This window comes from Triticum dicoccoides, chromosome 4B (genome assembly GCF_002162155.2).
Source record: "Triticum dicoccoides isolate Atlit2015 ecotype Zavitan chromosome 4B, WEW_v2.0, whole genome shotgun sequence".
NCBI classification, from domain to species: Eukaryota; Viridiplantae; Streptophyta; class Magnoliopsida; order Poales; family Poaceae; genus Triticum; species Triticum dicoccoides.
In genome coordinates this window covers 385,538,175-385,554,020 of record NC_041387.1, presented here as the reverse complement: position 1 = coordinate 385,554,020, position 15,846 = coordinate 385,538,175, and the positions used below count along the sequence as shown (strand labels likewise).

Genomic DNA, 15,846 nt, shown 5'->3' with positions numbered 1-15,846 from the left:
ATGATGAGTGGGAATCTACTATTTAAATTAAAATTAAAAATCATGAATGCTATGCTTTGTGTGATTTGGGTGCTAGTGTTTCCATGATTCCAAAAACTTTGTGTGATGTGTTAGGTTTCCGTGAATTTGATGATTGCTCTTTAAATTCGCACCTTGCGGATTCCACCATTAAGAAACCTATGGGAAGGATTAATGATGTTCTTATTGTTGGAAATAGGAATTATGTGCCCGTAGATTTTATTGTTCTTGCTATAGATTGCAATCCTTCATGTCCTATTATTCTTGGTAGACCTTTCCTTAAAACGATTGGTGCAACTATTGATATGAAAGAAGGAAATATTAGATTCCAATTTCCATTAAGGAAAGGCATGGAACACTTTCCTAGGAAGAAAATTAAATTACCTTATGAATCTATTATGAGAGCCACTTATGAATTGAATACCAAAGATGGTAATACTTAGATCTATTCTCGCTTTTATGCCTATCTAGGGGCGTTAAACGATAGCGCTTGTTGCAAGGCAACCCAATTTTATTTTTGTTCTTTGCTTTTTGTTCCTGTTTAGTAATAAATAATTCATCTATCCTCTGGTTAGATGTGGTTTTATGTTTTAATTAGTGTTTGTGCCAAGTAAAACCTATAGGATCATCTTGGGTGATAGTTAAATTGATCTTGCTGAAAAATAGAAACTTTTGCACGCACGAGAATAATTTTCATAAATCACAAAAAAGTGAGTTTCAGTTGATTCTTTTTGCAGAAGATTAATAGACAAATTACTTAGAACTTCCTAATTTGGTAGTATTTGTAGTATTCAGAAGTATTCGAAAGTTACAGATTACTACAGACTGTTCTGTTTTTGACAAATTCCATTTTTCGTGTGTTGTTTGCTTATTTTGATGAATCTATGGCTAGTATCGGGGGGTATGAACCATAGAGAAGTTGGAATACAGTAGGTTTAACACCAATATAAATAAAGGATGAGTTCATTACAGTACCTTTGTAGGATCGAAAGTATGTCTAGAGGGGGGGGGTGATTAGACTACTTGACCAAATAAAAACTTATCCTTTTCCCAATTTTAGTCTTTGGCAGATTTTAACTAACTTAGCACAAGTCAAGCAATCTTAATACAATTCAAGCAAGCATGCAAAGAGTATATGACCAGCGGAAAGTAAAGCATGCAACTTGCAAGAATGTAAAGGGAAGGGTTTGGAGAATTCAAACACAATTGGAGACACGGATGTTTTTGTCGTGGTTCCGATAGGTGGTGCTATCGTACATCCACATTGATGGAGACTTCAACCCACGAAGGGTAACGGTTGCGCGAGTCCATGGAGGGCTCCACCCATGAAGGGTCCACGAAGAAGCAACCTTGTCTATCCCACCATGGCCGTCGCCCACGAAGGACTTGCCTCACTAGCGGTAGATCTTCACGAAGTAGGCGATCTCCTTGCCCTTACAAACTCCTTGGTTCAACTCCACAATCTTGTCGGAGTCTCCCAAGTGACACCTAGCCAATCTAGGAGACACCACTCTCCAAGAAGTAACAAATGGTGTGTTGATGATGAACTCCTTGCTCTTGTGCTTCAAATGATAGTCTCCCCAACACTCAACTCTCTCTCACGGGATTTGGATTTGGTGGAAAGAAGATTTGAGTGGAAAGCAACTTGGGGAAGGCTAGAGATCAAGATTCATATGGTAGGAATGGAATATCTTGGCCTCAACACAAGTGTAGGTGGTTCTGTCTCAGAAAATGTATGCTGGAAGTGTCGGCATGTTCTGATGGCTCTCTCCATGAATGAAGAGGAGGTGGAGGGGTATATATAGCCTCCACACAAAATCTAACCGTTACACACAACTTGCCAAACTCGGTGGGACCGAATTGAGAAACTCGGTCGGACCGATTCAGCAAATCTAGTGACCGTTAGGATTTTCGGTGGGACCGACATGCAACTCGGTAGGACCGATATGATTAGGGTTAGGGCATAATGTAATCTCGGTGAGACCGATTAAACAAACTCGGTGGGACCGATTTTGGTAATAAGCTAACCAGAGAGTTGGTCAGGTAAACTTGGTGGGACCGGTTTGCTCATTTCAGTGAGACCGAAATGTTACAAAAAGGAAATAGAGAGTTTACATTGCAATCTCGGTGGGACCGATCGCTCATCTCGGTGGTACCGAAACGTTACGAAGGGAAACAGACAGATTACAATTCCATCTCGGTGAGACCGAGATCCCTATCGGTGAGACCGATTTGCCTAGGGTTTGTGGCAGTGGCTATGACATCTGAACTCGGTGGTGCCGGATAGAAAGAATCGGTAAGGCCGAGTTTGACATTTGGTTTAGGTCAGATGTGGATGTGAGAAAGTAGTTGAGGTCTTTGGAGCATATCACTAAGCACTTTGAGCAAGTAAGCCATTAAGCAACACCTCATCCCTCCTTGATAGTATTGGCTTTTCCTATAGACTCAATGTGATCTTGGATCACTAAAATATAAAATGTAGAGTCTTGAGCTTTGAGCTTGAGCCAATCCTTTTGTCCTTAGCATTTTGAGGGATCCACTTTTCTCATCCATGCCATGCCAATCATTGAGCTTTCCTGAAATATTTATCTTGAAATAGCGTTAACTCAATGAGCTATATGTTGTTAGGAATTACCAAAACCACCTAGGGATAGTTGCACTTTCAATCTACCCCTTTTTGGTAATTGATGACAACATATAGATCAAAGCTTCGACAAATGATAATAAGAGTGAAAAACATTGTCGCTTTGAGAAGTATGTGATAAGCAAGAGCTCCCCCTAAATTTGTGCATAGTTTAAGATTTTCTTTGGACTGCAAATGCACAAAGAGTTAGGCTCATGGGTTACTCTTCCATGTCACATACATCTTGGTGGAGCGCTCAAAATGATAATAGTTAAATACATGCACTCATCACCAAGCAAAGTAAATGATCATATAGGGATAAAGGATAATGTCATCCAACAAGTATTAAGGTAGCATATGATCAAACCCATGATCATCCAAGTATCTCACAAACGCATAAGGTAGCTCAAACAAGCAAATGAAGTTCAACCACCAAAACAAGAGAGAATAAAAAGCAACGCTCTCTCTCGAAGCCTATGATCTATACATTTTTCTCCCCTTTGGTAACAAGTTACCAAAAATTTCATAGAAAATGCATAGCACTAAATCATCTCTCAGGCTTGATCTTCAGGTGGTGGTGTAGAGATGGCTCCTTGAATGAAGACTTCAGTAGATGTGGATGGAACTGGAGGAGTAGGTGCTGGAGCTGGTTGCACAAAAGCTGTAGCTGGTGCAGATGAAGTGGCTCTGGTGTCTGTAACAGGCACTGCAGCTGATCTCTGGCTCCTGGGCACTCTGGCAAAAGCATCAGTAGTAGTTTTGCCCTTCCTCTCCTGCATGTCATCCTGAAGTTGCTCAACAACAGACTGTATCTCAGTAACCTTCACATCCAAGTCATAGAACTTTTGCTCCATGATTCTCTCCAGGCTCTCCTGGTTTTGAGTCAGGGTGGCCAGTCCCTTCTCAATCCTCAGAGTAGAGGCAATCAAGTAGCCAAGCTGATCCTGCTTGCTCTTCAAGAAGTACTGAGATGCCTCATCAATGGTTGGCATCTTGGTAGCCTTTTCAGTTCTGGCCTTCTCCCTCTTTGCTTGTGCTTGCACAAAAGATGGTTCATCTTCATCCATGACCACTGTGTTGTCCTCAAAATCTGGATATATAGGCATGTGATCCTTGTCCAAGAGGTATGTGCATGTGCCCATCTTGGAGTTGATGAGCTCCTGGATCTGTGGGGCATATCCACAACTTCTCTTCTGATCTGCAGCAGTCCTCTTGATAGTTTCCACAATGAGGCTCATCACCTTGAACTTTTGAGGCACATCAAATATGTGAAGTAGGTTCATGGCATGGCCTCTAATCTGTCGGATTTCGGGTTCCGGCAGACCCTCTAGGTTCAAACTCTGGGGTGCGCGCGGAGATTTCACCCTCTGTCTACCTGTACCTCACCGCCTCGCTATGATCTAAGCAATAAAGGAACAACATGAGAGACACAGAGTTTATACTGGTTCCGGCCACCATTGTGGTGTAATACCCTACTCTAGTGTGTGGTGTGGTGGATTGCCTCTTGGGCTGATGATGAACAATACAAGAGAGAACAGCCTCGCGAGGGTCTATCCTTGGCTGGTGCGATGAACTGCTAGGGGGAGTTCAGTCGCTCTCTCTATTGGTTTCCTGGTGAGGATCCTCTTGCCTCTATCTTGTGGTGGCTAGTCCTATTTATAGGCAAAGGCCCTGGGCCTCCTCCCAAATATTGAGCGGGAAGGGCACCAACAATTGGCCATTTTGAAGGGGAACATCTAGTACACTTATCCTGACTAAAGTTGGTCCTCGCCTGCTAAAGGCTCTGGTGGTGACGCCGGCTTGGGATCCACGATGACCTCCATCCTGCCGTTCTGCTGCTTGATGCTCTCGCCTGCGCTTGCTCCCTTTGCACCAAAGAGGAAAGGGAGGACACTGCGCGGCCTGGCGCCCGCCCGGCGCCCTTGGTCGTCATGGCTTGCATCACGGACACCTCGTGAGGTACCCCGCCTTGATCTCTCCGCCTCCTCGCGAGCCAGCCTGATGAGTCCGTGCCTGAGGAAGCCTCCTGTCGCCCGCCCCGCGAGCCTTGGCCCCTCGCGAGGGTCTTGAGCTCGTGCTGATGAAGATGGGCCATGCTGGGCCGCCCCTTGAGCCACGCCCTAGGCCGCAGGTAGGCAAGTCTGGGGACACCCGTTCCCAGAATGCCGACAGTAGCCCCCGGGCCCAAGGCGCGCCCGGACTTGGCTGAGCAGAGTGGCGAAGGGGCAAGCACGAAGCATCGCGGGCCCTAAAAGCCTGCGGCCTTGGGCGCCGCGTGGTGGTTGATTGGACGTGGGCGGCTCCGCTTCTCCACGACGCCTCGGCAACTGCACGAGCTGACAAGTCCCAGCATGCAAAGCGGGTCATGATTACCTATGATCGTGGAGGCCGGCGATTGGCCTCCTCTGGCTATAAGTACGGGAAGGCGCCTGCCCTTCCGGTCCATCCCCTCTCGCTTCTCTTCCTTCTTCATGGCTCCGCCAAAGAGGTTCTCGGCCGCGGAGAAAGGGAAGGCCCGCCAGGTAGAGCTTGACTCTCCTCCACCCAAGCGTGGTCGAGGCCGTCCCCACAAACACCCTGCGACTCCCATGGTGGCTCCCCGCGGTCGCGGAGGCGACCTTCCGCATGTTGAAGGGCGGCCGGCCGCCGCTGAGGGACGCGCTACGGCCGTACGACCCCCTAGGCCGCACTCCCACTCGGCAAAGGTACTGCCGGAGTTCGTCGTGTGGGCAGCGGAACCCGCTAGCACCCGGCTCCAACTTCCTCACTTCCTCCTAGGTGAGCTTCCGGCTGGCGCCCCGGGCGGCCTCTGGCTTCAGGCGGACAGTTTCTGTGGCCGAGCCACCTGGGCTTCGCAGGAGGTCTCTACAGCCGGGAGCTTGGCCCTGACCCGCGGCTGGCAAACGTTTGCCCGCACGCGCGGTCTGATCGGGCGGTGCACCCTGCACTTCAAGTTCGACGGCGATGCCACCCTCTACGTGAGGGTGTTTGGGGAAGATGGTCGCCGCGCTGGGTGTTGCCCTGAGAACGACGACCGCGGCCATGGGTCCAGCCCTGGTGACGATGAAGACGACAACGCGCGCGCGGCCGGTGGCGGTCAAGGTTCATCGAGCTTCGACGGCTCTTCTTCGGGCAGCGGCTCCTCCAGTAGTGGCTGTGATCAGCCTCCGCGCCACCGCGCCCGCCTGGAGGGAGGTAGCGGGTCCGCCCGCCGTCGCGCCCCGGTGAAGCGCAAGACGGAGTCCTCCTGAGCTCCGGAGGCAGTTCGAGTCTCTCCGCGAGCTGGTGTCGGGCGAGTCACGCCCGTTTTGTTCTTTTCTCTTTCCCTATGCAAAAAAACAATAGTGTAGGGCCCCGCGAGGGTGTGCTTGGACTATTGTTGTTTAATTATCGTACTGCTTCGGCTATCCTGGTATTGTGCCTTTGTGCCGTGCACTTGCACGCAGAAATTACTTAGCTCGGTGGAGGGCTTGTCGTGGCCCTTGCTTCCCGAGGCTGAGGCTCCGTCGAACGTTCCATGTCCTGTGAGGGTTAGTCTGGAGAGGTAGTTTCCGGCCTCAGCCGTGGAGGCGATCGACCCAGGCCCTTTGTTCGTGTCGCAGTGCCCGTGGGGCACGGACTGGAGGGGTGCTCCTGTAGTGCACCCGGGTTGGGAAGCCTCGAACGACAAGGGCAGAAAACACTCGCGAGGGTGCCCGTGGTGCTCCCTCGCGAGACTTGCGCGAGAGAAATCGGGGCAGGAGAGCGAGAAAGGCAAAGAGTCACAAACCAAAGACGACAATAACTTCAGCAAAACCTCAAATGGGGACGAACAAGCCAACCACAGAAAGCAAATGAGAAAAGCCGCGTCCGGCACCTAATCTAGTCTTCGACGTCTTCTCACCAGCGCGGAGCTAAGTGCTGCCATTGGGCGTGGGAGGGAGCCCCAGGGCCTGAGGCCGCCGCTCCTGAGACTCCGGGGCGAGTACAGCCCCACTCATTATTACGTGAGAGTGTCACGGGCGGCGAGCTTCACAGGCATTGGCCTTCTTCACAGGCTCTGGGCCTTTCTCGGAAGGATAAACCTCACAGTCATTTGCCTTCTTCACAGGCTCTGGGCCTTTTCCAAAACACAACATCTTCACAGGCGTTCGCCTTCTTCACAGGCTCTGGGCCTTTTCCAAAACGCAACATCTTCACAAGCATTCGCCTTCTTCACAGGCTCTGGGCCTTTTCCAAAACGCAGCATCTTCACAGGTGTTCGCCTTCTTCACAGGCTCTGGGCCTTTTCCAAAACGCAGCATCTTCACAGGTGTTCGCCTTCTTCACATGCTCTGGGCCTTTTCCAAAACGAATCATCTTCACAGGCGTTCGCCTTCTTCATGGGCTCCGGGACTTTTCCAAAACGCAACATCTTCACAGGCGTTCGCCTTCTTCACAGGCTCTGGGCCTTTTCCAAAACGCAGCATCTTCACAGGCGTTCGCCTTCTTCACAGGCTTTGGGCCTTTTAGGGGTAAAACCTTCGGAGGTGTTGAATGTTCCACACGTTCTGGACGGGTACCCCCTCCTGAGTCTCCAAGCGCGTGGAGCCAGGCCTGGAAACATGAACAACCTTGAACGAGCCCTCCCACACGAGAGAGAGCTTATGCGGTCCCTCCCTGGAGAGAACCCGCCTAAGCACGAGGTCCCCTACCTCGAGAGTCCTGGGGCGGATGTTGCGGCAATGGTATCGCCGCAGCGCTTGCTGGTATCTTGCCGCTCGAAGCGCGGCCTCCTGTCGACGCTCCTCCCCCAGCACGAGGTCCGTCCCCCGCATGGCGTCCTACTGTGCCTTGTCGAACGCCAGGACCCGTGCGGAGCGACGCCTGACCTCGTGAGGGAGGACCGCTTCAGCTTCGTAGACCAGGAAGAATGGGGTCTCGCCAGTTGGCTTGGTCGCGGTCGTGCGGATGGACCACAGCACGGCCTGAAGCTCGTCGTACCAGCCTCGGCCGCAAGCCTCCAACTTCTTCTTGAATGTCTTGGTCTTGAGGCCTCTCAGGACCTCCGCATTGGCCCGCTCGGCCTGACCGTTGCTCCGGGGGTGCGCCACCGAAGCGTAGCATATCTGTGTTCCAAGGTTAGCACAGTATGTTTTGAAGAGGTTAGTGGTGAACTGCGAACCGTTGTCGGTGATGATGCGGTTCGGCACCCCGAACCGGCTCACGATGCTCTTGATGAACTTGACCGCAGACCCTGCGGGGATGGTGCGGACGGCTTCCACTTCAGCCCACTTAGTGAACTTGTCCACGGCGATGTAGAGGTAGCGATAGCCCCCTGGCGCCCGAGGAAATGGGCCCAGGATGTCCAGCCCCCAGACTGTGAATGGCCACGAGAGGGGTATAGTTTGCAGGCCTCCAGCCGGCTGATGGATCTGCTTGGCGTGGAACTGGCAGGCCTCGCAAGCCTTCACCAGCTCGATGGCATCATTGAGCGCAGTGGGCCAATAGAACCCACTGCGGAACACCTTGCCAACGAGGGTCCGCGACGATGAATGATGCCCAAAGTCTCCACCGTGTATATCCGCCAGCAGTTCCTTCCCTTGCCCCCTGGAGATGCAGCGCAGGGACACATCATTCGGTCGCCTTCGGTAGAGCTCTCCATCCCTGATGCAGTATGTTGTGGCCTGCCGCGCCACGCGCTCCGCCTCCTCCTCCTTCTCCGGCAAGATCCCTTGTGTCAGATAGCTCCGGAGCTCCGTGATCCAGCACCCCTCCTGAGGCTCCATTGTCAAGAGTAGACGCGCCCCTGAGGCCGGGCCACAGACCGGGGCTCCCAAGGCTAGCGGCTGGGGGAGCTCCTCCCGAGGCTGCATCGCGCTTGACAGTGATGGCGTGGCCGAGGGCTTGAAGAGCCGCTCTTCGAAGACGCCTGGCTCCTGAGGTAGTCGCCTGGATGCTCGTTTGGCGATGTCGTCGGCCTCCTGATTGGTGCCACGGGGCACGTGCTGTAACTCCAGCCCCCAGAACTACTTCTCCATCCTGCGGACCTCCGCAAGGTAGGCTTCCATGTGCTCATCCCTCGGCTCGTATACTTTGTTGGAGAATTGACAAGGAGTTGTGAGTCACCTTTGATGGTAAGTTGCTTTACTCCGAGGGCGGTCGCGGCCTTCAGGCCTGCTATCAAGCCTTCATATTCTGCTATGTTGTTGGAGACCTTTTCTCCGTGCTGGAAACAGAGTTGCACGGCGTAGTAGAGCTTGTCTTGGGTAGGAGATATAAGCACCGCACCAGCCCCCGCGCCGTGCCTGGAGAACGCCCCGTCGAAGTACATGACCCAACCGTCCGGTGCCTCGCTTCCCAGGGAGAGGGATCGATCCTCATCAGCCTTGAGGCCCAGCGCCTCCGCCCACTCTGCTACAAAATCTGCCAAGGCGGCCCCCTTGATTACTCTGGTCGTGCTGAATTCGAGCTGAAATGCTTGCAGTTCAATGTTCCACTCAGCGACTCTTCAAGCTGAGTTAGGGCTCCTGAGCACCCTTTCCAAAGGGTACGCTGAGACAACCTTGATGGGGTGGCCCTGAAAATAATGCCGCAGCTTGCACGAGGCCACCAATAGCGCGAGGAGAAGTTTCTGAGGCATGGGGTACCGCGCCCTTGCGTCTCGCAACACTGTGCTGACGAAGTACACATGATGTTCAACGAGGTTGGGAACGCTGGTGTCGATGGCGCCCTCCGGAGACCGTGGCGCCTCCTGAGACAGGAGAGCCCCCAGCGGCCGGTCGCTAGGGGGAGGGGCTTCCGCTGTCTCGAGTGTGTTCCCCAGCGGCGGCTGATCCTTCTCGGCTGCGGCAGTGGTCTCTGTGGGTCTTCCTTGTTCACGCTTCGTCTCGACTCGGGCAGATGTCGTGGCTTTGCTCCGACGCTCCTCCCTAACCGCCACAAGGGCTGCGCTGGCAGAGTAGGGAGTGGCAGCAAGGTAGAGTACCAGGGGTTCCTGAGGGCGCGGGGCCACCATTACTGGAGGGCTGGTTAGGTACTTCTTGAGGTCTTGGAATGCCTTGTCGGCCTCTTCAGTCCATTCAAAGGGTCCATTTTTCTTCATCAGCTGGAAGAAACGCAGCGCTCGCTCCCCCAACTTGGAGATGAAGCGTCCCAGTGCTGTCACACGCGCAGTGAGCTTCTGCATTTCTCTGAGGGTCTTTGACAGGCTCATGTCCTCGACCGCCTTGACCTTTTCTGGGTTAGCCTCGATGCCTCGGTGGGACACGAGGAAGCCCAAGAGCTTGCCTGAGGGGACCCCAAACACACACTTCTCTGGATTGAGCCGCAGGCTCACGGCGTTGAGGCTCGCGAAGGTTTCCTCCAGGTCTTGTATCAGGGTCTTGGCCTCGCGAGACTTCACATGTAAGCCTCAACATTCCTCCCGAGCTGCGGGCCCATGGCGATGCGCATCAGCCGCTGAAAGGTCGCCCCTGCATTGCGCAACCTGAACGGCATGCATGTGTAGCAGTACACCCCACACAGGGTTAGAAAGGCCGTTTTTCCACATCTTTTACCACCATCTTGATCTGGTGATACCCAGAGAAGGCATCCAAGAAACACAATAGCTCGCACTCGGCGGTGGAGTCGATGATCTGATCAATGTAGGGGAGCGGAAACGGATCCTGCGGGCAAGCTTTGTTGACGTTGGTGAAGTCGACGCACATGCGTTCCTTTCCCCCTTTCTTCAGCACAACGACTGGGTTGGCCAACCAATCCGGGTACCGGACCTCGCGAATGACCCCTGCAGCTTCCAACTTGCGGGTCTCTTGGACGATGAAAGCCTGCTTTTCCGTGGACTGCCGCCTTGCTTTTTGCTTCACGGGTCGGACATTGGGGCACACATTGAGGTGGTGCTCGATTACGCCTCTAGGGATCCCCGCCAGCTGATCGGGCTCCCATGTGAATACCTTCTTGTTCGCACGCAGGAACTTGACCAGGGCCTCCTCCTGCTCGGGCTCGAGGTTGGTGCCTATGGTGAAGGTGGCGTTGGTGGATCCGTCTTCGTCAACCAGCATCTGCTTGGTTTCTGCCTTGTCTTGGGTGAACAAGTGCTTCTTCTTGGCCGGCGCAGCCCCCTTGGGCTTAGGGGCATCTGAGTTGGCAGGTTGCGCCGCTGACGCGGCCTTGAAGGCGAGCTTGAGCACTTGCAACGCATCCCCGGTGTCTCCGCACACGGTGAGGACGCCGCTGCTCCCGGGCATTTTCATGAGGTTGTACGCCGGGTGAGTCGCAGCCATGAACCGGGCCAGTGCCGGATAGCCGAGGATGGCGTTGTATGGGAGGCTGATGGGGGCGATGTCAAAGTCGATTAGCTCCGTGCAGAAGTCGTAGTAGGTGACGAAGGTTACCGGGAGACGGATCTACCCCAGGGAGCTGGAGGACCCGCCCCCGACGCCCACGAAGGGCCGGCTGGGCCGAAGCCATTCCGGCGGTATGTGGAGGAGGCTGAAGGCTTCGATCGAGAGCATGATGAGGCCCGAGCCGCCGTCGATGAGAGTCCTGGTGACGGCCACCTGGCAGATGGTGGGAGTGCACAGCATCGGGAGTGTGCCCGAGCAGACCGAGTTGGAGGGGTGGTGTCGGTGTCTAAACCGGCGGATCTCGGGTAGGGGGTCCCAAACTGTGCGTCTATGCGGATGGTAACAGGAGACAAGGGACACGATGTTTTTACCCAGGTTTGGGCCCTCTCGATGGAGGTAAAACCCTACTCCTGCTTGATTAATATTGATGATATGGGTAGTACAAGAGTGGATCTACCACAAGATCAGAGAGGCTAAACCCTAGAAGCTAGCCTATGGTATGATTGTTGTTCGTTCTACGGACTAAAACTCTCCGGTTTATATAGACACCGGAGAGGGCTAGGGTTACACTGAGTCGGTTACAATAGGAGGAGATCTTCGTATCGTATCGCCAAGCTTGCCTTCCACGCGAAAGAAAGTCCCATCCGGACACGGGACGGAGTCTTCAATCTTGTATCTTCATAGTCCGGGAGTCCGGCCAAAGGTCATAGTCCGGCCATCCGGACACCCCCTAATCCAGGACTCCCTCAGTAGCCCCTGAACCAGGCTTCAATGGCGACGAGTCCGGCACGCAAATTGTCTTCGGCATTGCAAGACGGGTTCCTCCTCCAAATACTTCATAGAAGATGTTGAACACAAGGATAGTGTCCGGCTCTGCAAAAATAAGTTCCACATACCACCGTAGAGAGAATAATATCCGCACAAATCTAATCTGCTGACGTATTCCGCAGTGTGACATCACGCCACAGTCAAGCCTTTATTCGAATCATTTTACTGTTCTACCTCACCGCGTTTAGCAAGACGGTTTCCTTGGCACGTCTTGTTAAAGCAGAGATCGTGTCCCCTTATTCCGGGATTCTCATCAATACGGGCGTGGGTAACCCAACCACGCCTTTTGGTATGATTCTCTAATTGAAAGCGAGTCCCAAACGGTTACGGGGAGGGCTCTTGGTATTCAACTCCTTTATAAAGAGACCAAGGCTCAACTCCTTTCTTTTTCAATCCAATCGAATTCGCCCCTCGCCTCGAGTTCCAACACTCAAAGCTCTAATTTTAGGCGCTTCAGATCTTCGATGATGTCCGACTCCGACCTTCAAGGCCGGTGGGCGCCTTCCTCCATTACGGAAGAAGACATGAGAAAGTTGAGAGATGTCAGGTATCTAACCGGCGAAATCTCGCATAGGCTGCCTGCTCAAGGGTGTCAGGACCCCGACTCGATGTCACATCGATCTAGCTGGTAACACCTCATATCACTTTGCGGCCTCACGCACGGTATCCCCACGGGTGTCGTCTTACCTTTTCCCGGGACCGTTTGCGCCTTTTGGCTCGCGTATATGAAAGTGTCGCTAGCATCCATATGATAAAGAGCCCGGGCTGACATGACTAGTCGTAAACCCAAAGTGGCACAGACTTACAGGGACAGGCATCCATGACCCAGCTTCGAACGTGTCGGTCATCAGCAAGTGGGTCTGGGCTGTAGCACTGGGCTAGCAGGACTCCGGTAAACCGGGCTGTAGCGGGCTAACAGGACTCCGGTACTCAAAGCGTGACATTTCCCTGAAGGGACAGACACAGGAACGAAGAAGGACACATGCCGGCCAGCCTAAGTGTTCCAGAGCAGTAGCAAGCTACCATGGCTCAGCGGTAACACTAGGAGACATTTCCCGGTAAGAGAGGCTACTAAAGATAAACAACTAGATAGTCAGATCCCACACATACCAAGCATTTCAGTCATACACACAATATGCTCGATATGTGCAAATACAATGAAGCATCACAACATGACTCTACGACACAAGTACTTTATTTAAGGCTCAGTGAGCCATACATAACATACACACAAAGGTACGGGTCTCACGACCCAACATACAAGTCATACAATCATACAAGCCAGCAGCGGAAGTAACTTGTCTGAGTACAGACAACTAGTAAAATAAAAGAGGCTTGGAAAGTCTCTGGCTATACTATGTGGTCCTTCACAAGCTCAGGGTCACCACCTGGGTCTTTAGCCTACTCGTTGATGTCAACGTCTACATAGAACCCATCAGAAGGGGTTGCAGCGTCTTCTGTAAAAATGTAGATTATAGCAACATGAGTACAAAGGTACTCAGCAAGACTTACATCAGATCCTACATACATGCACAGTATCAAGAAGGGTTGGTGGAGTTATTGCAGCAAGCCAGCTTTGACTCTTGGCTAGGCTATCCTACGATACTTCAACTTGAAATAGTTTTGCGCACACGAGTCCACTATTCACCACTTCAATACACTATCGAGGATCCACCTCCGTCCTCCTACGGAGGAGCCATCCTCGGCACTCACACTTATCTTGAGGCTTTTAGTAGTTTCCATTTACTTGTCTATGAACTGTATAGGCAACCAAGTAGTCCTTTACCGCGGACGCGGCTATTCGAATAGATCATGTTAACCCTGCAGGGGGTACTTCTTCATACACGCTCTCACCACTTACCGTCGTTTACACGACATGTACTCGACAACCTTCAAGCGGAAGCCCAACGTGGGTGTCGGCCACGACCTACCTAATCACCTAAGCCTCCAGTCCAGGTTTATCGCCTATCCAGGTTCCATCCGCAGGGAGTCCGGCCGAGGTTTCCCATACGGCCCCGAACGATGTGAACAGGGTTCCCGAGATACCTAACGGGTATTCGGTACACCCGGCCACGTACCTACCGCATCACAGCCCACCCCTACGGTCAGCACTGTCCACGGCCTCCAGTAGGCTACAAACACCAGAAACTACTTGCAACTCCTGGACAGAGAGCTAGGGTGAATAAGAAGTCGAGCGGGGTCATATTTCAGGGCCCAATGCATGGTAGTAGCTGTATCTTAAATCACGCATACAGATCTCAGTGCTTAAGGTCGGCTTCAATGAAACAACCCACCATGTACTCCTACATGGCCTCTCATCGATACCTTTACCAAATCGTGTTCACCACACCACTCTCATTACCGACATAATCATTTCACTCTAGCCCATCACCCAGATGAACCAGACCTGACACGACTCTAAGCATAGCAGGCATAGCAAGGTAGGAACAACACATACATATGGCTCAATCAACTCCTACACATGCTAGTGGGTTTCATCTAGTTACTGTGGCAATGACAGGTCATGCAGAGGAAATGGGTTCAACTACCTAGCACACAGCAGTTTGAAACGCGTTGTCTTAATGCAGTAAAAGAGAGCAGGAGCGAGAACATGGGATTGTATCGATATGATCAAATGGTTGGTTGCTTGCCTGATGGTTCGATGCACTGATACGGTTCTTCGTTAGGGTAATCACGGTATTCCTCGGAGACAGAACCTGCCGCAGAGAGCACCGATACACAAACATTACCAAACAGTATGCAACAATATGATGCATGCATGAGACATGGCAAAATGAGTGTATTGGGCTAATGCAACTAAAACCAGAAGGGTTTGAACAAATTTGAATCAAGGATTCAAATTTCAAATTCAAATATGGCCTTTTAAAGTGCTTTTCCTTGTTCTGCTTAAAACATCAATTTAACTTGTTTGATCATGCATGAAAATAGTACAGATGGGTAGATTGGATTTTTCTGATCATTTTTCATATATAATTTGTCCAATTTGGAGTTACAGAATAAAAGTTATGAATTTTTGAAGTTTAAATAATATTCTGGAATTTCCTGATTTAAATTAAATCCAGAAATTATAGTTATTGCGCCAGCATGACGTCATCATGACGTCAGTGGTCAACTGCGGCTGGCTGAGGTCAAACCTGACGTGTGGGACCCACACTTCAGTGACAGGGGGTTAAACAGGGTTAAATTAATTCTAATTACTAATTAGTGGCGCTGGGGCCCACTGGTCAGTGTCAGGGGTTAACTAACAGTGGTTAGCGCTAATCCTAATTAGCTACAGGGCTGGGCCCACCTGTCAGGGACTCAGGGGGTCCTGCCGTGGTCAAGGTGGGTCAAACCCACCGGCGACGTGACGCCGGCGAGGTCCGAGACGGCGGCGCGTCGCAGGATCGCGCTACAAGGCACGGGCGAGGCCGTGCTTGGGCTCGTTGGAAAGCCCTTGCTCCCGCGCGTCGAACGGTGGCCGTGGCTGGGCCTGGGGTGGCCGGAGTCGACGGCGGCGAGCTCGGCTGCGGCCGCCGGAGTTCGGGTGCGGTCGGGATCGATGTTGCAGGGGGTTTGGGGAGGCGTTAGTGTGTGCTGCGTGATCCTAGTGAGGTGTGGAGCACGATAGTGTGCTCGGTTGGGTGCTACGGTGACCGTGGCCACGACGGCGACATCACCGGCGGCGTGGAGCTCTCGGCCAAAGTGGGGCTAGGGCCTAGAGGTCAGGAGAGACCAGGGGAGAAGGGGGAAACGATCCGGGGCTCACCGCGGAGCTGCAGAGGTGGTTAGCGGGCTCGGGGACGCGCTGGAGACGACGAATTCGACGGCGACGATGATCGGAGCCCGAAGAGGGGAACGGCGACGTGGCGGCGATGCAGGGCTTCCGGAGGCCCGTGGAGCAGTGGGGAGGAAGAGGAGGTTGTGGCGGAGCTCCTGAGCTAGTCGGGGGAGCGAGGGGTGGCCGGAGATGGCTGCTATGGCGAACGGCGGCGACGGTGGTGTTCGGCCGTGTGAGAGAGAGAGCGAGGGAGAGGAGGGGGGAGCCGGGGGAGAGTGAGAGAGAGCAGGGGG

The 15,846-nt window shown here is 52.7% G+C and overlaps 1 pseudogene; it reads right to left on the bottom strand.

The window, feature by feature from the left end:
- The window catches only part of LOC119292687, a 137,432-nt pseudogene that overhangs the window by 101,429 nt on the left and 20,157 nt on the right, over positions 1–15,846 (bottom strand).